Source organism: Galleria mellonella, unplaced genomic scaffold (assembly GCF_026898425.1).
Source record: "Galleria mellonella isolate WM207_F2 unplaced genomic scaffold, CSIRO_AGI_GalMel_v1 utg352, whole genome shotgun sequence".
NCBI lineage: Eukaryota > Metazoa > Arthropoda > Insecta > Lepidoptera > Pyralidae > Galleria > Galleria mellonella.
The window spans coordinates 6,564,079-6,588,864 of NW_026442084.1; the positions used below are offsets into that span (position 1 = coordinate 6,564,079).

The following is a 24,786-nucleotide window of genomic DNA, read 5'->3' on the forward strand; positions in this document are numbered from 1 at the left end:
TCGAGTAGTTTTTGTTTCTATAACGAACATACAGACAGACAGACAGAGAAAAATTTTACTGATTGCATTTTTGGCATCAGTATCGATCACTAATCATCCCCTGATAGTTATTTAGGAAATATACTTCACGTACAAAATTGACCTCTCTACAGATTTATTATAAGTATAGATGTGAATTTGAGTTTATATGGTATTTCATAGCGCCTTAACAGCTTTACTTTCAATTACAGTTAAATTTGGTTTACACGTACTGTATGTTGTAATTGTTTATAATAAGTATATTTATAATAAGTTTACTATTGTAATCTTTTGGAGGAAACAATAAAGAGTATCTATCTATATGGGGAGGGTGACTTATTCCGGTCATGCGGACAAAGTCGGGGGTAAAAGCTACTAATTAATATAAGTTAGGATATGTATTATGGCTGACAGGATTTGCATATTATTTAGTGCACAGATAGATCACATTCTAGATTCTTTATTGTATATGTCGCGGGGCACAGGAGGGGGGGGGGGTGTCAGTAATGTGGATTACCAGTCCCATTGCTAGCAATATACACCGTCGAACCCCACATGGTCTCCCCTGGAAACCATTGTGCTGAATTCCAGGTGTGTTTATCACGATGGGCTAACTGACCTGCTCATCTCTCACTAGTGCCCAGTCGGTGTATACCAATAGCGCAGGCGGGGTTACCATTCCATTATCATCCATAAAAAAAAAAACCGCAGGGCACAGTTTATATATAATATTTATCTATACTAATATTCTAAAGGGGAATGATTTGTTTGTTTGTTTGTAATGGATAAACACAAAAATTACTCAACCGATTTTAAAAATTCATTCATCAATAGAATGCTACATTAATAGCAAGTAACATTGTTATAGCCTAATATATTATTCTCGAAAATTCTATCCAACTGTGCGAAGCCCGGGTGTGATCATCATCATTTCAACCATTATCCGTCCACTGTTCACTCCATCTAGTGGGAGGTAGTCCTACACTACGTTTGCCGTACGGGGCTGCTACTCTAAAACCTTTCTTCCCCATCGGTTGTCGGCCATTATCCGTCCACTGCTGAATGTAGGCCTCCCCCATAGACTGCCATAAGGAACGGTCCTGAGCCACCTACATTCACTGACTCCCTGCAATGTATTTGAGGTCGTCACTCCATCCAGTGGGGGGTTGTCCTACATTACACTTGCCAGTACGAGGTCGCCACTCTAGAATTTTTCTTCCCCATCGGTTGTCGGCCATTATCTGTCCACTGCTGAACGTAGGCCTTCCCCATATACTGCCATAAGGAACGGTCCTGAGCCACCTACATTCACTGACTCCCTGCAATGCATTTGAGGTAGTCACTCCATCTAGTGGGGGGTCGTTCTACACTACGTTTGCCGGGGCTGCCACTCAAGAACCTTTCTTCCGCATCGGTCGTCTGTTTTTCGAGCTATGTGACCAACCCATTAACACTTCAGCTTGCTTTATCTTTCTATGTCGGTTACTTTGGTTCTTTTGCTCGTCCCTTGCTTGCGTGATAAAATCCTCGTTTCGGATTCTATCACGCAAAGAAACCGAATGGCTAGTGAGTAATAAATTCGGCAATTTATTTAGAGGTCAGCAACATCTGTATTTCTATCTAGACTTTAAGGCGAGTAAGAAAAATTGGGTGATATTGCGGAAAGTTTTATATCCAGCTACTGTATTAATGGACGTTAACCTAAAAACATTCAAAATTTTCCTTACTTTTTACAGTCTGCGGGCGCTTTTATATCTAACTAGCTTTTATCCGCGATTTTGTTCACGTGACTAGCATATGTTATGATGCCTATAGCCACCATTTATCATCGCACCGCTCGCCATCGACCGATTCATCCTTACACGCTTGAACCTAAACGGTCACGTACAGTGCGGTTTCAGAGAAATTTTCTCCCGCGAACGCTCAGGCTGTGGAATGCCGAGGTTTTCCCTAGAGACTACAGTATTGGGTTCTTATATATATATATATATATATATATATATATATATATATATATATATATATATATATATATATATATATATATAGGTTTATTCAGGGTCGGCAATGAGCACGTGACACTCCTAGTGTTGCAGGCGTCCATAGACTACAGTGACCGTTTACCATATTAATATTTCTAAATTATTTAATAAATTAATCTACGTAATGCAAATACTAACAAAAAGAAATTTTTATAGTAGTAAAAAATTTCTATAGTGGTTGTATAAGTGTAACTTTTTTTATGAGTTTAACATTCTAATTCGTTGCAAAGTGCAGAATTTTGAATATGTTTTGTTTTTAAAAGTTTATACATATTGCAGATGGAACTAAACTTCGGTATGATACTTTTAAATCATTGTTTAAATTTATTTGACGTGAATCCTATTTGTAGGGGTGTAGTAATTTTGCAGATACACTTTTTTTCAAATAAATAAATAGATAACAATTATTTAAATTTAATTTACACAAAATTATATGTTAAAAAATTGCAAATATTGTAAAACGTTACTAATGTAAAATATTAAGTACTTACATTAAACATATCCTGGTCACGTGGACGAAGTCGAAGAATTTTTCAAATCGAATTATAATCCATGGATTATCTCATGGATTGCCTCATGAGGCAGCTAACAGAACCATGAGGAAACAATTACGAAAGAGATTTGTCGAGCAAGAATGAATGGAGATGTCGGTAGGGGCCGCCCTAGACGGACGTATGTCGACCAAATAGGCAACGTGCTGAAGAAGGGCCAAATTTAAAGAACCCGTAACCGGTGAGCGTGTATAAAAAGATTGATGAATGTGGAAGAAGCGAAAGAGGTTTGTTTGAATCGAAGCATTTGGCGTTCCATTGTTTCTGCCTACCCTAACGGGAGACGGGCGTAACAGATATGTATGTATGTATGTATGTATTAACTACTTACACAATACAAAAGTACTTCAAGTTCAAGTCGACAAAGTCTTGTTTATTTTAACATCTACAAGTCGCTATTTATGTATACTTTTTGGGATATATGCCAAGAAATAATGCGTACGAGTATAACCATACTTTCATCACCATCATAACTGTCCACTGCTGAACATAGACATTCCCTATAAGAGGAGTTTTGCTAGTAGTTGCCACGCTTGGCAGATGGATTCGCTACCGCAATTAGGCTTTTGGTGATGTTTTAAGAGGGACGCTAGTGCCCAACCTTCAACCATGAAGTTCCCTTAGTCGTCGCTTGATGAGATTTCTATCTTGCAACTGTACTAGTGGGATGGAGAAGGGATATAGGGTATTTTTTTAATGGATGATAATGAAATGGTCACCCATCCTGCGCTAACGGTATACGCTGGCGGGACACCAGTGAGCGATGATAGATGACCATAAAAGCAGATCAGTAAGCCTATCATGACGAATTCCCACTAGAATTAATCATGATGGCTTCCGTGGGGAACTACGTGGAGGTCAACCTGATAGGGTGTATTGCTAGCAATGGTTCAGTTAAACCCCATTACTAACAATACCTTACTCCCAAAGATATAGGATACATTTTATCTCGGTCAGTAAACATATCCCGTACACGTGGATGAAGTCGAAGAATTTTCCAAATCGAGATATAACCCATGGGGCAGCTAACAGAACCATGAGGCAACAAATATAAAAATATAGTACCGATTTGACAATCTCTCCCTTCTCTTAATTCGGTTGAAAATGTTTATCACCAGCTTTGTGCTTCGGAGGGTACTTAAAGTCAATGTCCAGTGAACTACGTCAGAGGCCCATGTTTGCAAAAGTGGTCTGAGAACTCTTAAAATTAGATGACGCTACCTTCACAAGAATTAATACGAATGTAGGTATATTGTCTTTAGAAAAACATGATCACGATTATAAGTCAGAGGGCATTAATGTAATTGTGGTGAATATTACAGACAGAGTATATTAGAATCCAAATTCGTCAAGTGGTCTTGGCATAAAGTGGGCCACCCTTCCTTTCCCGTGGGTGTCGTAACAGACGACTGAGGGAACTTAAAGGTCGAGGGATGGACAGCAGTGCGTCTTGTAGAACATCACCAAAACTTACCTGCCGTTGACAAATGTGGCAATTACTGGCAAACCACCTTATGAGGGAGACCCGTCTTCAGCAATGGCCAATTAACGGCTGACATTATTAGAACCCAACGTGATAGGGGCGAACTAAATGCTGTCACATATATTATTTTAGTTTGTTGCCATTATTTTTCATCACCGAAGAGTAAATCGTAATTTGAAATGGTCAAAGATTTTGGTAACAGCCGGTTATGAACTCGTGACCTTTGCAGTCAAAAGTTCTTAAACAGGTTTTGATGCAGAATATGCACAATTGGAGCATGCAAATGCCTCACTCGTTGGTCGGTCGTACACATTTCAAAAATACGAATTCGCGTTGTTTACTCAATCCCGTTGAGTGGGAGTAATGCTCTGGCGTGGAGAAACATGTGGAATGGCTATGTTTATTTGAGAAATTTCGATACTGAGATAAAATCGATTGTAATTAAACAGAGTCGAGCAGAAGTATTATTGTCTACACTAAAGTGTGTAGGTAGATTTTCTTAGAGAATTCATAGAAATATCATCTTTATTAATATATGTGAATGTGAGTTGGTTTGTTTGCTATCTATTGGCGTCGCAGTGGCTCGACCAATCGTCATGAAAATTAAATGGTACATTGCTTATGATATGACTTCTTTATTAAAAACTAACAATCCGCTCCGGCTTCACAGGATTTTCTTTTTTTTAATGGATGACAATGAAATCGTAGACACTGCCCGTGCTATATATACCGGCGTATACACCGGCGAGACACCAATTAGAGATGATAAGTGAAGATGAAAAGACAGGTCAGTTAGTCCATCGTAACCTTGCTCGTATGTTAAATTGCTCGTATCTCACAGCGATTTTCCCTGTTGAAATTAATTGAAATGCCATTAATCCGTACTCCCAAAAAACCTCAGTTGTTTTTGTTAAATGTTAGTCAGAGGTAGGAGAAACTGTTCGACACAAACATCCACCCCGCATGTTGGGGTCGTGTGCAGCGGTGAAGTGTGCGATTCTTCGTATCTCAAATCTTGCTCTCATCTCAAGGCAAAATATCGGCTCGTATCTCAAAACACATATATATTAGGGCACTCGTATAAAGAGATACCACTGTATTATATATATATATATATACATATATATTATTTTATTTTATTGTATATATATTATTATTTTATTGTTTTCGAAATATATCTACAATTAGCACACATACATCAAAATGTTATCATCAATTTGGACTTTGCAAGTTGATTGATCTTCGTCTAAAGCAGGGGTTCCCAAACTTATTTTGTCTACTGCCCACTTTGAGAATAAATTATTTTTAGCGCCCCTATTTTTTCACCTACTTAAAAACCACTATTACTTCAAGATCAACAAATCACCCCCCAAGCCTCTACACAACGCCCCCATTTTTTTTCTGGGTCTCTTACCGCCCCTTTTAGGCCTGCAGCGCCCACAAGGGGGCATTATCTCCCATTTTGAGAAAGACTGGTCTAAAGAATGATAGACGTGGCCGACGACGATAAACGTTCGTCGAATGAAGACGTATTGTGGCAATTTCTCTAAATTTATTGATCAATATACATCCATGTCGGCTTATATGAAAATTTAGGATAACTATGGACCCGATTTAATTGATTACATTTTAAATGTCATACGCATAATAAAATTTGGGCTTATTTTTATTTTCATTTACATTTTTCAAACTTTTTTTAACACAAAATCGAATTACAATTATAAACACAATAAAAAATAACCAACCTAAATATACGTGCAAAATCGGCAATTGATTTTTATTTCCATCGATTAGGTAGAAAATTAATTACAATATAAAATATGTAACATATTTTATTTTTCTTTTATGCAACTTAGAATGGCAAAGGGTGGGATATGGCAGTGAATTTACAGGGTACAGAAGAATAACACCTGTATGCTCAGGAATGGCAACGCAAGGGGTCTATTATGGGCGAAACAGTGTACTCCGTTATGTCTATGGTACTGCTCATGTCTATAGGCGACGATTACCACTTTCCATCAGGTGGGCCGTCAGCTTGCCATTTTAAGTTGTATAAAAAAACAAATTAAAAAAAAATTTCACTGACCGATAAAAAATATATCCTATGTTCTTTTGCATCTCATAGGACCATCATCTATAGTAGTATACCAAATTTCATAGCAACTAGTTAATTCGTTAAGACGGTAAATGGTCATAGACAAACAGACTCACTGGGGAGGAAAGTATTGTTAGTAATGCGGACTACCAGTCCCATTGCTAGCAATGTACACTATCGACTTCCGGAAACTATCGTGCTGAATTCCAGTGCGCTCAAACACTTACTAGCTTCAAAACCTCTGTTAAATCTTACTACCTCTCACTTTAGTACTATTTTCCTGTGTTCTCTCTTCGTTTTCCTTCGTCATTTTTTTCTGTTGTATGTATACTGTTAAGTATGTGTATGTTATGTATATATTTAATTGTGTATATATTATATATGTATGTGTGTGTATGTATGTATGTTATGTATATATTTAATTGTGTATATATTATATATGTATGTGTATATATGTATGTATGTATCTATATATGTTTGTATATGATAATATTTATATAATAGTGCGCCACCTACTCTTTGTCTTTTTCTCAATGTCCTCTACCCAAAGGTTGTCTGGAAGAGATTGCTTAGCGATAAGGCCGCCTTTTGTATCACTTCTCATTAATATTTACTGTATTTGTTATTTCTCCTTTTACTTGGTGCAATAAAGTGTAAATAAATAAATAAATAAATAAATAAATATTCGTCACGATGGGCTAACTAAGCTGCCTGAGGGGGATACCCAACCAGGTCGACCTCCTCGTGGTTTCCCCTGGAAACTTATAATTATTTATATTTATAATAAGTTTACTATTGTAATCTTTTGAAGGAAACAATAAAGAGTATCTATCTATCTATATCATGGTTAATTCCTGATGAATTCATTATGATGGGCTAACTTGCCTCTTATTCTCATCGATCACCCTTCACTGGTGCACCGCCAGCGTATCCCGTTAGCGCAGGCGGGGTTACCATTCCATTGTCACTCATAAAAAAAAAACGGACCTGCCTGAGGGGAAGGAGATTGTTAGTAATGGGGTTTAACTGACCCATAGTCAGCAATACACTCTATCAGGTCGACCTCTACACGGTTCCCCCTGGAAACCGTCGTAGTTAATTCTAGCGGAATTCGTCACGATGGGCTAACTGACTTGCTTTCATCGTCACCTATCATCCCTCACTGATGCCCGCCAGCGTGTACCGATAGCGCAGGTGGGGTTACCATTCCATTATAATCCATTAAAAAAAACTGACCTGCCTTTTCATTCTCACCTATCATCCCTCACTAGTGCCCCGCTAGCGTATACTGTAAGCACTGGATTACCATTCCATTATCATCCATTAAAAAAAAAAATCAAACTCCCTTTCTTTATAATATCTTTACTAATATTGTAAATGTTTAAACGTTAGTTAAATCACACCGATTAAATACCCATAAACCTCGGAACATCAGCTTCGATTACGCAGTCCGGTGATATAATCTTAAAAACTTCTGTTTATTATGATTACAGTAGATTGACCAGTTAACCGATAAAGATTAACCGGGCTTCGTTTGTAGTTCATCTATGTTATGATGCCCAATGGCCGGAATACAAAAATAGACGTCTTATTTCAGTGAATTATTTATGTTAGTCAAATTGTTTGTTCACATTAAGAGATGTTAAAGCTTTTTTTTTAATGGGTGATAATGAAATGATAACCTTACCTGCGCTATCGGTATACACTTGCGGGGTACCAGTGAGGGATGATTGGTGAGTATGAAGTAGATCTATTGGCCTACCACGGTGAATTCATAAAAATTAACCACCATGGCTTCCAGAGAGAACCGTACCGAGGTCGACCATTATTACTAAAATCCCTTCTCCCTCTTTATTGCAGTTTGCAAATTACGGTTTGTATACTGAAATAATAAAGAATAAAAAGAAGCAAATGCTGGACCACCTTACATGGCATGATGATTTTTTAAAGACCATACTAGAAGGAAAAATAAAGGGCAAAAAAGGAAGGAGAAGACCCAGTAATAACCACTTGGGATAGATAAAAGAAACACTAGGTGTCATATCGTATAAGGTCAGAGATACGCTATAGACAGAGAATAGAGCTGGTTGGAGGAGAATAAATGAATTAGTTGCCCCAACAGTAGGAAACTCTTAAATGAGAAGAATAACACTGAAATACATAAAGAACCTATTAGTTTCGAAAATCGATTTCGTGCAGTCTTAAATGACTGATAAAAGGATATTTGTATTATGCCTCCGTATTCCGGAATTTCACTGCCATTTGAAATGCCAAACCAAAACATGGTCTACATGACCAAGTGGAACGCAGTCACTTCTCTGTTTATTTTAAACTAAGCATTAAAATAGTCCTACGGCTTTGCCCATAAGAATTCATATATTCAAGTACCCTATTTGTTAATCTACGATATGGTTTATATATGTACCAAAAACTGTGACTGGAAAATAAACGTTTACCAGAGGGAGACTTTGTACAAAAGTCGTTTGCTTGAGCACCACTGTCGCATTCGTGTTTCTACCGTGAAGCAGTTGTGTCTGTTTCGGTTTGAAAGGTGAGATATGGTAGTGAATTTACAGGTTACAGAGGAGTAACACCTGAGTCCTCAGGAACGGCCACGCATGGAGGGTATCATGGGCGAAACAGTATACTTTGTTAGGCCCATGGTACTGCTCATGTGTATAGGCAATGGTTACCACTTTTCATCCAGTGGGCCGTCAGCTTGTTTGCCATTCTAAATTGCATAAAAAAAAAAATCAAAACATAATTCTACTGTTTGTTTTGTAGCACAAAATCAAAGACATTTACATTTAGGCTACATGTTTTCAGGTTAGATGACCTAATATTTGTTGTTATGACATCATTAACGATACTATTTAGAACAGTTTCGGCAGTTTACGTTTCCATATTGTTGGTATCGTACGTGCCAAGTGTAACACGAAGCAGCGCTGTCATCTCAGATTCTCGGCCGACAGCGTGAAATGAAGCGCATTCCATATTGTGCAACACTTTTGGCGATAGACGCCGGAACGAAGTTTGCTGTTCCACATGAATTCGTCTAAATACAAATACACAAAGGTCATCATTATTATGTTCCTGTCCTTATTCCAATTATTTGGGATTGGCGTAATAGGTTTTTATCCACATTACCTAAGGTTACCAGACATTTACTACAGGGAGATTTTGTACAAAAGTCGTTTGCTTTCTTAAAGGGCACCTCTGTCCTATTCGAGTTTCTACCGTAAAGCAGTTGTGTTTGCATGGCTGTGTTTCGGTTTGAAAAGTGGGATATGGCAGTGAATTTACAGGGTACAGAGGAATAACACCCGCGCCCTTAGGAACGGCAACGTATACACAGAGTATATTTCTATGGTACTGCTCAAGTCTATACGCGATGGTAACCACTTTCTACCAGATAGGCCGTCAGCTTGTTCGAAGAACCGACAACTGAGGAAGAAAGGTTCTTGAGAGGAGATCTCGTATGGGCAAACACAGCGTATGACGATCCTCCATTAGATGGAGTAACGACCTCAAATGCATTGCAGGGCATCAGTAAATGCAGGTAGCTCAAGACAGTTCTTTATAGCAGTATGTGGGGAAGATCTATGTTCAGTAGTAGACGGATATTGCTTGGAGATGATGATGACGATATCAAGTGCGTTAACTGGTCGTGAACCAGCATATTGGCCCAAAGACCTTAAATAGATACTCTTTATTGTTTCCTCCAAAGGATTACAATAGTAAACTTATTATAAATATAAACAATTACAAGATCTTAGTGTGCTGTAAGAGCAATTTTAAATAATCATTCAAAAATATCAATAACTGGTTTTGAAATCGATCGATAATACACACGTAATAGCACATAAGTATGAACGCTCTTAAGGCTGTCGGTTATTTATAACCGATTCAAAATTGGTACCGTAATCTTACATCAAACTAGCGTCCCGCTCTGGCTTCGCACGATCTTTTCAACCGACTTCAAAAAGAAAGAGGTTCTCAATTCGGTTGCAATTTTTTATGTTTATTAACTCACTACTCTATCAGTTCTAAATAAATTTTTACCAGAGGGAGACTTTGTACTAGTCGTTTGCTCGGGCCTCTCTATCCTATTCGTGTTTCAACCGTGATGCAGTTGTGTTTACATGACTGTGTTTTGGTTTGAAGGGTGGATATGGCGTGAATTTACAGGGTATAGAGAAATAAAGCCTTAGGCTTCAGGAATCGCAACACATGGGGGTATCATTGGCGAAACAGTATACTATGTTTTGTCTATGGTACTGCTCATGTCTATAGGCGATGATTACCACTTTCCATCAGGCGGGCCATCAGCTTGTTTGCCATTCTAAGTTGCATAGAAAAATTATAATATAAGTTTAGATAGACAATATATAAATATTGAGTCCCACAAAAAAAAAACGACGTCAATTATGACAAAACCAGTTATTTTGATTTAAAAATAACTGGTTAAAAATAACTACGGGACTAATCTGTAAGTATATCCTTTCAGATAAAAAAATAATTTTCCAAATCGGTTTACAACTAACTGACGGAGTTATGAGGTACCAAATATAAAAGAAAAAAAAATACAACCGAAATTAAGAATCTTATTTTTGAAGTCGATTGAAAAGAAATAACAACTTTTTTAGAAATTGCTTAAAAACACACTATTTAGCTACAAATAGGTTTAGTAATTATTCAGTAGTGAGAAAGCAACAGACAGACAAATTGAATAAAGCATAAAGCATGAGTCGATGACTGTTTTAACATGGAAAACCGTAGATGAAGTCTGATCTCACGAGCTTGGTGGAAAGTGGTTTTTTCCATCTATGGAAAAGCTAGGTACGCTGGGAAATCTAACTAGTTTTGCTGTAGATTATCTAAATAAATATCACTGGGCACATTGCGTAGCGCCCTCTAGTTACGAATTAAACAGAACTTGTAATATACGTACTAGACATCTGATAGACGTACTTAAATAGTTTTTTTTTTTGTTAATACATAAATTTGTTACTATTATAATAAAATTGCAACTATACGATGTTCTGTCTTTCTGTTTGTTCTTGCGTCACGCACATATTAAATTAAATAAAAAAAAAACTAAATTGGATTAGTTCTGTTTTTGAATTTTGAAGGTTATTTTTTATAACACAGGGGCAAACGAGTATGCGGCTCACCTGATGATAAGTGACTACCGCCGCCCATGATCACCCACAACACCAGAGGCATTGCAGGTGTGCTGCCGGCCTTTTAAAAAGTAATATGCTCCTTTCTTGAAGGGTTATGATGTCAAATCGGTTCGGAAATATAACTTCTACTATTTAAAATGTGTTTTACGTGGATAAGCCATCCAAAAGTGGTCTATTTTCATCCAAAGATTGCCTGGAAGAGATCGCTTTTAGCGATAAGGTCGCCCATTGTTTTCTCATTGTGATTATTTCTTGTAATTTTTTATATTTATAATAAGTTTACTATTGTAATCTTTTATAGGAAATAATAAATCTATCTATTTTATTGTTTTTTCTACTTCTGAAATCCACGCGTACGAAGTGACAGGCCAAAAATTTGCTATACATATAAAATGCTCAGACCAAAACAAACATACGAATTGTTGGTATAGTTAGGGATCGAATCTGCGACTATCAGAAGCTGAAGCAGTACGTTTTTTTTTTGATGGGTGAAAATGGAATGGTATACTCGCCTGCGCTATTGGTATACACTGGCTGGGCACCAGTGAGGGATGATAGATGAGTATGAAAGCAGGTCAGTTAGCCTATCGTGACGAATTCAACGATAAATTAGTCACGATGGTTTCCAGGGGGAACCGCGTGGAGGTCAATCTGACAGGGTGTATTGCTAGCAATAGGTCAGTTAGACCCCATTACCAACAATCCCTTTCCCCCCCAAGGTGGTATGTTAGGCCGTTAGACCACCAAGGGCGTAACCTAAGCTTAGTTATTGGGTGTTATTTTTAAACGACTCCAAATATGTCTCCGTATCACGTAATTTCATAGTAATATATTACTCTGCGAATAAAAACACAGCTGTTTGATGGCGGAAGCACAAGTGGGACAGAAGTACCCATATGAGTGACACAAATATCTAACAACAGTAAAAAGTCTTTTGAATATTGGACATGAAATATCGAAATTTCTGCAAATGCTGTTAATTACGGTAAGTACAAAAAGACCAATATAACTTTTGAACCAACATTCAGACTGTGGTATTCGGTAATTGACAGATAGTTTCACACCTGAGATGGTTTGGCACTCATCCCGTATGTTAAATTTAACCGCATACCAAATGGATATGTTATAATTCAATTCAATATTATACCTGACTTTCGGCGGATATTTTCGAATGCGGCAACACTGAGCGCACCTGCAGCGATGCGCTGGCGCATGCACTATCCGATTGGATAAATTTAGACGCGAAGTAGTTATGTCAGAGGACAATGCAATGCGGCGCTACGTTTTGAAATACTAGTTATTTCCTGGTTATATGCTAATTTTAATAATTTAAAATTTTGAAGTCCCATATGTACTTATTTATTTTTATTATTAGGCATATAAAGTACAAAAGGCAGTCTTATCGCAAATCTTAAAGCAATCTTTTGCAGTCAATTTGGGCAAAAGGGCAAAGAATACAGGTGGTATCTATTTGGCATAGGAAAACTATCTGTCTATCTAATATTATGAATGTGAAAGTGAGTTTGTTTGTTACCCTATAGCACCTTAACGGCTTAACCAATCACTATGAAATTTGGTATACATATACTATATGGGACAGAGAAGGATACGACGATGTAGTGGCAAAAATCGAAAAAGGAATGTTGCGTTGGTTTGGTCATTTGGAGAGGATGGATGAAAGAATTACGAGATTTATGGAGCAAGAATGAATGGAGATGTCGGTAGGGGACGCCCTAGACGGACGTATGTTGACCAAGTAGGCAACGTGCTGAAGAAGGGCCAAATTAAAAGTACCCGTAACCGGCGAGCATGTATGAAAAGATTGATGAATGTGGAAGAAGCGAAAGAGATTTGTTTGAATTGAAGCATTTGGCGTTCCATTGTTTCTGCCTATCCTAATGGGAGACAGTCGAGACAGATATGTATGTATATATGTATGTAGAAGGATACTATATCCTTTAATACTTTTTATCCTGTTTAATAAACATATCTCGGTCACGCGGACGAAGTCGCGGGTAAAAGCTAGTAGTACTATAATATCTATCAGATCTATCAGTTCTATCACAAGTGGCTTTATTTCTTTACTACGTTATATATTTAGCAAATCTTTTTAAAGATTTTTTTTACGACATACGGAACTCTTGTAACGCAAATGCTACACGCATTTACCATACCGGAATATATTGACGGTATAGATTTTTTTAATGGATGACAGTGGAATGGTAACCCCGCCTGAGTTAACGGTATACGCTGGCGGAGCACCAGTGAAGGGTGATAGATGAGAATGAAAACAAGCCAGTTAGCCCATCATGATGAATTTATCAGGAATTAATCATGATAGTTTCCAGGGAGAACCGCGAAGAGGTCGACCTGGTTGGGTATATTGCTACCGGTAGTCCGCATTACTATCAATTCCTTAGCACGTACAGGATAGGTTGTATCACTGGGAACAATGTCCAATTGCAGTGCAATAATATAACAATTTTTATACTAAGAACACTTCACACTTGCCCATTTCGATTATACCAACGCGAAAGCAGGACATTGACATTACAAGTATTTAGGTGAATTAATCATGTAGGCGTGAATGAACAGTTAAATCCGAAAATAAAAAATAACGAAAAAAAACACTGAAAGGAGCCTCGAGACTGATTCCGATCTGCAAGATTAATCCAATCTGTGGAGGGAGATTTATAGCAATAAATTTCATTAATTTATTTGAGGACTACCTGTCCCACCATAACTAACAGTCGACCTCCACGTGGCCTCCCCTGGAAACCATCGTGCTTAATTCTAAATTCCAGGTGTATGTTTCACCTAATCAAAGTTAAAATATCAGCGAGGTATAAGTTTTATGAGGGACGCTGCCGTCCCTCAACTATTAAGTTCTCTTACTCGCCTCTTGCGACATCCACGGAAAAGGAAAGGGTGGCCCATTCGAGCGTTGTGTTCACCACTAATTCATAGCAATTCTCCACGACAACAGCACTCGACAAATGCCTCTATTTGTGTGGTACCTAAAGATGGTTTATCAAGTGGCTATAGCAATAAACAAACATTTAAAGTAATACTTTTCAATTACTCATTAATGGAGAGGAAGGGATTGTTAGTAATGCGGACTACCAATCCCATCGCTATAAATATATTCTGTCAGGTCGACCTACACGTGGTCCTCCCTGAAAACCATCGTGCTGGATTCCAGATGTAATGACGATGGGCTAACTGACCTGCCTTTACATTCTCACCTATCATCCCTTACTGGTGGCCCGCCAGTGTATGCCGATAACGCATACGGGGTTACCACGTCATTATCATGTATTAAATAAATCACTCATTAAAATAAAACGTACAAAACTTCAAAATCAATCGAGTGTAAACTCCGCCTAATATTGTTACTGGACACCGTTCACCCTTTGGACCGGACAAAAACGGTAATACAAAATTGGTCAGTATTACCTTTGATCACGGATCATAATAGCTAGCAGTCATTGTTATTATGTAGAATGGCCGCACGAAGTGGACTAAAGATAAAAGACTTTAGAACGATTAGGCATGAACATTATCTCACACGTCTCGTTCCCATCTTGAGACGGCAGTGGTCACATGACCACAATCTGTGACAGATTACGGCTAAGTACTTTTCTATTGTAAAATGTGCTTAGACATATAGATAGATAGCCACTTTATTATCAATGAAAACATAAGTGGATATTTTTAACACTATTATCATCACGAATACAAAATTTTGAGAGTCATATTAGACATAGGTATGATACTTCCTTAGATTATATATATCTATATATATATATATATATTATATTATAATATCGAGTCTTAAAAACGGATCAACCTTTTGTCAGCTAATTGTCAAATTAGCTGACTTGTTTTTTTTTATCAGTATTCTATATACTTACGCACACAATGTATATTGACGTATTTTTTTAATAAACAAAATGAGTATTTACGTATTAAAAAGATGCAATAATTATAAGACAAAAGAAACAAACGAAGTTATAAAGGAATAACTCATAATTATTTATCACTCAAAATTGTATGAAAAAGTTGATCTGTTTTTCTCCAAATATTTCTATGGGGACTATCTATATAATCTAAGCAGACTTCATTATTTACACAAGATGAATTTGAAAAGCAACACCATAAGGCAAGAAATTATTTTTTCAACAAGAAATAGCAGGAAAAAAATCATCGGAGCAAGTAAATGAACTGACGGGACAGCTCGATAGCACAAGAGCGCAATTCAGTCGACTCTTAATAACATAGATCGTTCCCGAACTAGAAGCCAGACTTAAAATCAGCTAATAAATATTGGAAATGGAATGATCTTACTGCCAAGGCTTTCTCTAGAGACTACAGCATGGAATTCTTCAAAAAGAGCATATTAAGGTTTCTTAAAGGTCGGCAACGCACGCGTGACATCCCTGGTTTTACAGACGTCCATAGGCTTCGGTAACTCCGTTTACCATCGACGAGCTCATGCTTGGTTGGCAAAAAAATAAAATAAAAAAAGTGTCAGTGAACATTTTTTCATATGGCAACATCGATCTGTCTAGTCATGTCCCAGAAAGAACACACATGATTTAGAAACGTTTTAAATTAATTTTTAATAGAATAAAAAAAAAATATTTCTATTTATCTATTACATACCGCCCTTGCTTTGTTTGTTTATACTTTTTTTGGATCTTGTTTCTATAAATGTAATTTCCATTTAAACGATTCGACCATAGATAAACTCTCTCATATCACAAACAGTACAAACAAGCACCACCTTATTTTTACATCGTAAATGTCAAACATACGCATACAGAACGCAAGTGGGTCGCAGGCGCAGGACAGGAGAACTTTAAACAGAGCCGAGCTGTGAAAGCGCGTTTCGCGTTGTATTTCCGCGCGCGAACAATTGTTCCGAATTATTTACTGCGGACAACAATTCCACTGATGCGCCAGCTCGCTTCAAGAACAATTAACTGTCTTGCTTGGTCACTTTCACCACAGATGTGATTCAGTTTTAAACGTTTCCAAAAATCCGAGGTTCAGTCAGTGACGGGGCAAGACCTAAATTGGACTGGCAAGATATATTTTGCGCGAGACCTTTTGTTTGATAATGAAAAGAGACGGTTTTAAAAAAATATACGTGAAATATTAAAACTAAAAATGAAATTACGAAACTGTGCGCGATTTTGCGATGCCATTTCGTCCAATCCTTTGGATTCTGTTTAATTTCTATACATAACAATGGTGTTTGGAAACACAACGTTTAAACTACAAATGGTGCTATGAAAACAGTACACTCAATCAATTTATTTATCGATGTAACAGTATACCCATTAAATTTACTGTATATTGTTTTTATTAATTGAAAAGTGTACCATCAAAATTAGAGTAGATTTTTTTAATGTGTGATAATGGAATGTTATCCCCTCTGTGCTATCGGTATACACTGGCGGAGCACCAGTGAGAGATGATAGGTGACAATGAAAGCAGAGGGCCTATCATAAAATATTTTCCGAAATTTCGAGGACGAAGTTAATAGAAATTTGCTGTTAAAATTACATAATACATACTGTTTAAAGTGATTAAAAATGTTAAAATATTATTTTCCCCTGGGCTATTATAGTAAGATTTATGACGACCAAAATGTTAAGCTCCATTTACTGGGTTGATTTCGGTACAAACAAAACACGAAATTAAGCCCGATAATTCGGAATTTCATTTCTTGTAGACCTTCAGGTTAGTTAACCCATCGTGTCGTATTCAAGAATTAACCACGATGGTATCCAGAGGGAATCGCGTGGAGATAGACCTGATAGGGTATACTGCTAGCAATGGGAATATTAGATCCCATTACGAACAATCTCTTACCCCCATTAGTGAAGTCGCTTTAAATACTTATACCTTTTTTTATTAAATTTACTTCAGGCTTATGCTACAAAAGAATCACTAAACCATTGTTTAAAATATTACTACATAACCAAACTGAACTATAATGGTAGACAATATTTTGAGTAAGTGCACGTATATTGTAGATGAATCATCAGGTCATGAATAACACTGGATAGTAATAAAGTGATTGTGAATTAGGTCATAATAAAAACAATGTCTTTGTTCACATTAAGGTGTATCAAATATAAAAAAAACTTAAACAAAAGGTAGAACCGCTGAAACACATTTAATACATAAATTTGGAATGATATGGAATTTATTACCAGTTAGGGATGATATTGTTGTGCGATCTCAGCATAGAATGGGCCACTTCTTCGTTTCTCGTGGGTCGTAAGAGGCGACTAAAGGAATTTAATGATCGAAAGATTGGCAACTGCAGCGTCTCTCTTAAAACATCATCAAAGCCTAACTGCGGTTGTCAACTCGCCTGCCAAGCGTCAATGTTATGCCAATTAAAAAAGAATCTTAAACGTCATAAGATGTAGGGCAACGAGTGAGATGTTAAAAATTGGTCATTTTAACCCGATCTGGGATCTTAAAACATTTCTAAAGCCTAATTGCGGTTGTCAATCTATCTACCAAGCGTGGCAATTATTGGACACAAAGAAGAGGACTATGTTCAGCAGTGGACAGATAATGGCTGTATGATCATCATCATCATGATATTTATAACCAGTAAAGAAGGATAGGTAAGTCAACCCAGTTGGACCATCGTCAACGAATTCTTTAAGAATTAACAACAATGTTTTTCAGGGGACAACGTGAGGAGACCGACCTGACAGAATAAATTTTGATCATCAAAATCGGTCTTTGCAATCGAAAATGTCACTTAATATGCTCACGAAAACTTTTTTTATACAATGTAAAATGGTAAACAAGCTAACGGTCCACCTGATGGAAAATGGTAACCGTCGCCTATATATATGAGCAGTACCATGAACATAACAGAGTATACTGTTTCGCCCATTGCATTACCATTCCTGAGGACTCAGCTGTTATTCCTCTGTACGCCGTAAATTCACTGCCATATCCCACCCGTCAAACCGAAACACAGCCTTGCAAACACAACTGCTTCACGGTAGAAACACGTAAAAACAACAAGTCCTTTATAAAATCGGTTATAAACCATTGTGTACAACTGCAAACGGAATATGCACTGCGTAAGTATATATGTACATACAATTCGGGCAGTTATTGTTTGAGACAGACAATTGGTTCGATTATAAGTAATTGAATTAGGTGAACAAACATTCATTATAATCAGAGAGCACTGTTTGCTTTCTGCTTTATAAACATTATTATGATAAATACCGTGTAAGAGTATTTCTTTAATCTTACTAATATAATTAATAAAACTGTAGTTAAATGATTGTCTGTTAGTGTTAGTAATACTGTGGGTTACCAGTTTCATTACAATATACCTTGTCAGGTCACCATCGTGAACAATTCTCGTCACATGGACCGCTTCCCCGGAAACCATCGTGGGATTACCATTCCATTATCACCCAGTAAAAAAAAAAAATATATATATATATATATATATATATATATATATATATATATATATATATATATATATATATATATATACGCTCCACATGGACCGCCCCCTGGAAACCATCGTGCTGAATTCCAGGTGTATTTATCACTAACTAACCTGCATTTTCATTCTCACATATCATTCTTTACTGGTGCCCCGGTAGCGTATACTGTTAGCACAAGCGGAGTTATCATTCCATTATCATCAATTAAAAAAAAATTATGATTGGACAATGGGAGTTATTTAAGAAAATGGATTTCTGAAATTGAGGAGTCTCAGTAAGATCACTAGGAGCCAAAACAATATTATTTTAGAAATTTTGTATGTCTGTCTCAATGTTTTGGCATCGCGCAAAAACTATGCACCAAATTGGAAGCAGTTTCTGAAGATTTAACGTAAAATCCGATATATATTTTATCTTAATATACACCATCTAGAAGTAACCTATTTCATTGGTTTTTCCACTTCTGAAATCCACGCGAACAAAGTGTCAGTCAAAAAACTAGTACATGATATCTAGAATAAAATGTAAATTAACAGAAAAATAAAGATCAATGTCTGTTAATGCAATCGATGCGTTTTATTGCAACAAAACAATATTCCAAATATGGTCTTTCTCTGTCATCACTTGCGATCACTGCGAATGAAAAGCAGCGGTGAATTGGTAATACACTGTATTGGCCACACTGATAGCGAAGTATATAGACTGGTGAAAAGGTGAAGAAAGTCAACTAACGACATTTCGTGAAACTCTGGTACTGGTATTTTTAGAGTAATTTGACCCTGGTGAACCAGATTTTGCCCAGTGCCATGCCTTTTATTTCTTCCTTTACCTCTTTCTCCCTAAACGTTTAGACCCCTTGAAACTTTATCACCAGATTAAAACACAATTAATAACGCATACGAAAAGAATAAGGAATTTATTTAACGCCACAAATATGACAAAAAAGCAACGGCTGCAGTCTAATTAGATGTTACAATAGCGCAGCATATGGTCGCCCTGCAATATTATGGGGTAAACTTAGGTCACGGCGTCGACCCTCATATCTTTTAAGGAACTTTGACAGTGTTAATATCATAACATTTGGAAAGGAGTCTTATTTATATATTCCTTGAAGGTTACAATTTTTTAATTCTTGGACAAATCCTTTAGCGGTTAAAAAGAAAAAAAAAATGGGACGTCTGAATTTTGTTGTTTAGACACAAAATTATTTTTTTCAAATTCATCACACTGTATTCAGTACAGATTTAGATTTGTTACAGGATAACGTAACTTTCGAACGAACATTTAAAGCAGCTATTCTGGAAGGGGACATTAGGAATTATTTATCAGAGCGAAAAGGACTAACATACTTCCAAAAATATAGCCTAGACTTCTCTAAGCGTTCACTAAGATTTTTTGTATACCTGCATTTATTTAATTGGTAAAACCGTATTGCCATCTATTTTTTAGTCACTCAAGCGAGAATTGTTGTCTAATCATACGAGTAACATTAATCTTTCATAATTGATTATTATATCCCGCGTTTTTTCTATGGTCTACGACAAACAAAGCCTATCTGTCAAACTAGGATCCACCATCTACTGAGTTACAAACACCCAAGCATGTCTATAAACTTACACATTAGTGGGTATAATGGGCAATCTAAGAGCTCATTCGGACATTCTAATCGTTTGTTTTTTCGGGTCGTGAATTTATATGAATCTTTTTTTCCCTTCAGCGGCTCATAAACTTCTGTCTTTATTTAAACGCTTTTGAATGGAAAAACTGTATAAATATGTCCAAAAAATATGGATTCGACAGAACGAATCGTCACAACTAGTCAATTTTATTAATCGACATTAAAAAGTAGGTTCTCGATTGTATTTTCTTTATATTTGTTACCTGATATCTTCGTTAGTTATAAACCGATTTGGAAAATGCTTTTTTTTATCTGAAAATATATACTTACAAATTGGACCTAGAGAAATCTTGTCAAAACGGATTCGAAAATTTATTCCCGCGAATTAAAAAAGAAATAACAATAGGCGTGACCGATTCAGTTTACAAAATGAATATCTATCCGGTTTTTTTTACGAATCGTAAATAACGGATGTAGCTAGTGAACCGATCGTTACCGGAATGGTAGGAAATCTCAGAGTAAACTAGTAAATGGCAAGCTAATGTCACATTCACGAGGTGCAATCTTGAATGGGTGCCAGTTTGAAGTGCTTTGGATAATCTTGGCAGTACTTGAAGTTACTGTCCATTACATTTCTGTCCAAAATATAATAATTTATGTCCTCGTAAACTGAACTGGCTAGATTCTACCTGATATTCTATAAATACAGTAAACTCTATAATAACGTAACGAAGAAGAGATAAAAGGAAGGACACACAGCTTACAAAATGGTAACCGACACTTATAGACATGAACACCAGAGGAAGATTGTGTATAATAGTTATCTGCGGTTTACAACTGAGCGTTTTTAGGACGTTTTTGACACTCGTAACTCCATCTAGATGTATTTGATCAATTTCATTTAATATATGATAATTTATTTAGATATAGAAAAGTTAGTATTGAAACAATGTCGTTTACAATTATTTATCAATATTACGTGTTTGGTTTTCCTTAACTCAGGATGGAAATATTATCGATTTAACTAAAATCTACAAATCTATTAGACTATTTTATCCCTTTTTTTCCAAATTAGGAACTTAGCGCAAAAGAAAAAATATATATATATATATATATATTAAGTTGCTCAGTCGTTTCGATATTTTTAATAATGAGATCTCTCAGACTTTAAGTACTAACCTAAGTACGTCATGTACGATATAATTCGAGGAATTTGACTTTTTCATGTACGTAAACTTATTTGTTGGATTATGATTACGTTTATATCTTGTAATTTATCATTACTCCTGTTTAATCGTAATGTGATGTTTTAAACTTTCTACATTTTGATACAAATTGAACATTTAATCACAGAGTATAAGAAAACGATGCGTTTTTGCGACGTTTTTCAAGACGTCGATTCATCTAGGTTTATTATGGTCTATGTACAAAATAATAAATGAAATTATTTATTAGTAGGTATGAGAAAGTTGGCGTTATACAATGTTATGTGTGTGGTTTTCCTTAGCAATGGACTGTAAACAGCATCTAAGTATGTCATGGTATTTCGAGGAATGTAAACATTTAGTTCACTTAGAATTTTAATGGTTTTTGTAATTATTTCTTATCATTACATGTATAAGAGAGATATTTTCTGTTGCCTCAGAGTGGTTTTCTAGTTCAAGCCTCTGATAATAAGCACTTTTTTCTGTGGCTAAGTCAAATATGAAACAGATAACTTATTTAGGAAATGTTTATGTACATACCAATGTATGGAGTACATAATTATACCATTAGTTAGCCATAAGCTATTTTTAAAAGGTGTTTATTACCTGTTGATACTGATTGAATTTTATAGGACATTTAATATTTAATATTCTATAATTAATTACAATTATAGAACAATACAAATTCAGATTTATAAAACTTCTTAAACTTTAAAAACATTAAAAAGTATTTTTAAAACATTTTCCTTTCAATAATTTGTTTCTTCATTATATGAACTAAAAAATGTTATTAAAATGCTTGGTTTCTCATCTAATGTGTGTTGGTAATCTTTAGATTATACAGATACCAAGCATCAAGTGTAAAAAATGGAATAACTTTTAGTCAGCCAAGCATCAAATTGACTGAAATATGTTTTTTTTTTAAATCATGATTCAATTAAAAAAAAACATGTTTTATCAGTGTTGCAAGTAATTAGATTAAAATTTTCCATATCAGGTATTTTTTTAAATTAGAAATGGGAACTGTTTTTCTGATATATAATATAAATATACATATGTATGTATTGCTTACAAATTAATATAAATATAATTAAAAGGATGGGCATTGTCAATTATTTAAAAACAAAAACATATTTTATGTCTATTCTCAAATGTAAATCAAAATATCCAGTAAAGATAAGTATCTTTATGAATGGTTATAGACTGTTTATCTGGTTCTTTCAAATATATTGCAAGAATTTTGTATTATTTTTATTTTTTAATTTACCCTGTAAGGTCATCATTTCTCCCACATACTGAGTAATAAATATACATCACGGTAACACCTATTCACGCATATATGGTGAAAAAAGTTGACCTGTTTTAGCGAAGCATTTGTATGGAGACACTGTATAATCAAAGGTGTACATCCACTTAATATACAATACTGACATAAGCCTCTTGCAGTTATACTGTATAGATGTTTATGAAAAATTGTAAAGTTATAGTCATGGGATAGTGTTAAGTAAAAATTTTATTAAGTCTGGGAACATCTACTTTAGCCATCTAAAGTAAACAATGTAAATAATTCTGAACAATTTATCAGTTACTGTACCTACATCACAAACAATTTTGTGTATTAAATATTTAAATTTCCAAATTTTTTTACTACAGAATTCCAAACTTCAGTGGTAGTTTTATTCTAAATCAGTTTAGTTTAAATATTTAAAAAAAAAATTACTGTATTTATATACAATAATATTTTTTAATGGCATAGCTCATTTCTTGAAAATAGTAACTATGTTCTATAAACATGGACATCATAAAATACACCGTGACACCAGAGTGCAATTAATTTGCTGGCAATTCTGAACCTTTTCCATGTTATTAACATAACTTACCTTCATGGCTAACATTAAGACATATTCATCACATGTGATACCACAAAATAAAATAAAATATTTATAATCATAGAATTATTTGTAATCATCAGTAAGTCAAGTGGAATTATCACAGTTGAATATCTATTTTCATGCAACACCCCTTGCAGGGTAGGCAGGGTCATAGTATCCTAAGGAAATTTTTGGTTTATAACTCATGTGCCTATACATACAATAATAATTATATTTAAATAACAATATTTTTTTATAATAATGTCTAGAGTTTAAATCTTAATGAATAGGTAATTTGGTAATATAAAAAATATTTTATACACTTAGTTAGGTCAGAAACACCAATTATTGCCTTAAAATAATATATGTAAGTATTGTATTAAATTTAAATGCCTTGAACTTGAAAAAAAAAATAAGAAATTGAGAGCATGACCACTTTTTAAAGATTATTTAGGCTAAGGTAAAAAAGTTTTAATTTCAGGTGTCTAACCCTCACCTACTAACACATATTGTATTCAGTCATTTACATTGCCAATCATCCCGGCTCATCTATTTTTAGGGAAACGCACACTTATTTACGAGAAAACGTTATTTGCGCGCTAAAATGCAAAAGTAAGTACATGACCCCACCCACGTAATAAGATTGGAATGCATGGCTCCACAGATATCAGGCAGCACAACTTTTTCTTTATAAAAATAAAAAAAGGACTACGCAACGGGCATTTCCGGGAACAGTTACGATATTTAATGTTATAAACGCTGTAAACACTCGCACAAGTTAATTATAATACAAATTATGTTTAAAATAAAAAAGTTTATGTCAAAAACTTACGGATTTCTCACAATCACGACATAAAAATAAATATTTTGTTTTAAACTACACACACGTTCACTATGGGCACTACTCCACTGCGAAATGTCAAATAAAACTTTTCTTGGCCGGTGTTGCTTGATACTTAAAATCTTTCACCCCGATTTACAACACTGAAGTCAGCTTATAATTTTTTTTATGTAATATTAACACTGTGTAGGTATTATATTTTATCACCAGTAATTATATATGTTAAATGACACTATATCTATATAATTGTTCATTCAAATGCATTAGTTCTCTTTGTTAACACTTTAACTCTAGTGTTACAATTTAAAAAATTAAATTTCCCTTAATTTTAACATTTCTCACGCATGGGATGTTTCACCAGCTGAGAGGTT

The 24,786-nt window shown here is 35.4% G+C and overlaps 1 protein-coding gene across 1 annotated transcript in view; it reads right to left on the reverse strand.

The window, feature by feature from the left end:
- Positions 1–24,565, reverse strand: part of LOC113511522 (uncharacterized) — a 57,788-nt gene extending 33,223 nt beyond the window's left edge. The window contains exon 1 of the mRNA XM_052896946.1: positions 24,407–24,565. The gene's annotated coding sequence lies outside the window, so the exon portion shown is untranslated. The remainder of the gene's footprint in view (positions 1–24,406) is intronic.
- Between the last annotated feature and the right edge of the window lie 221 nt (positions 24,566–24,786).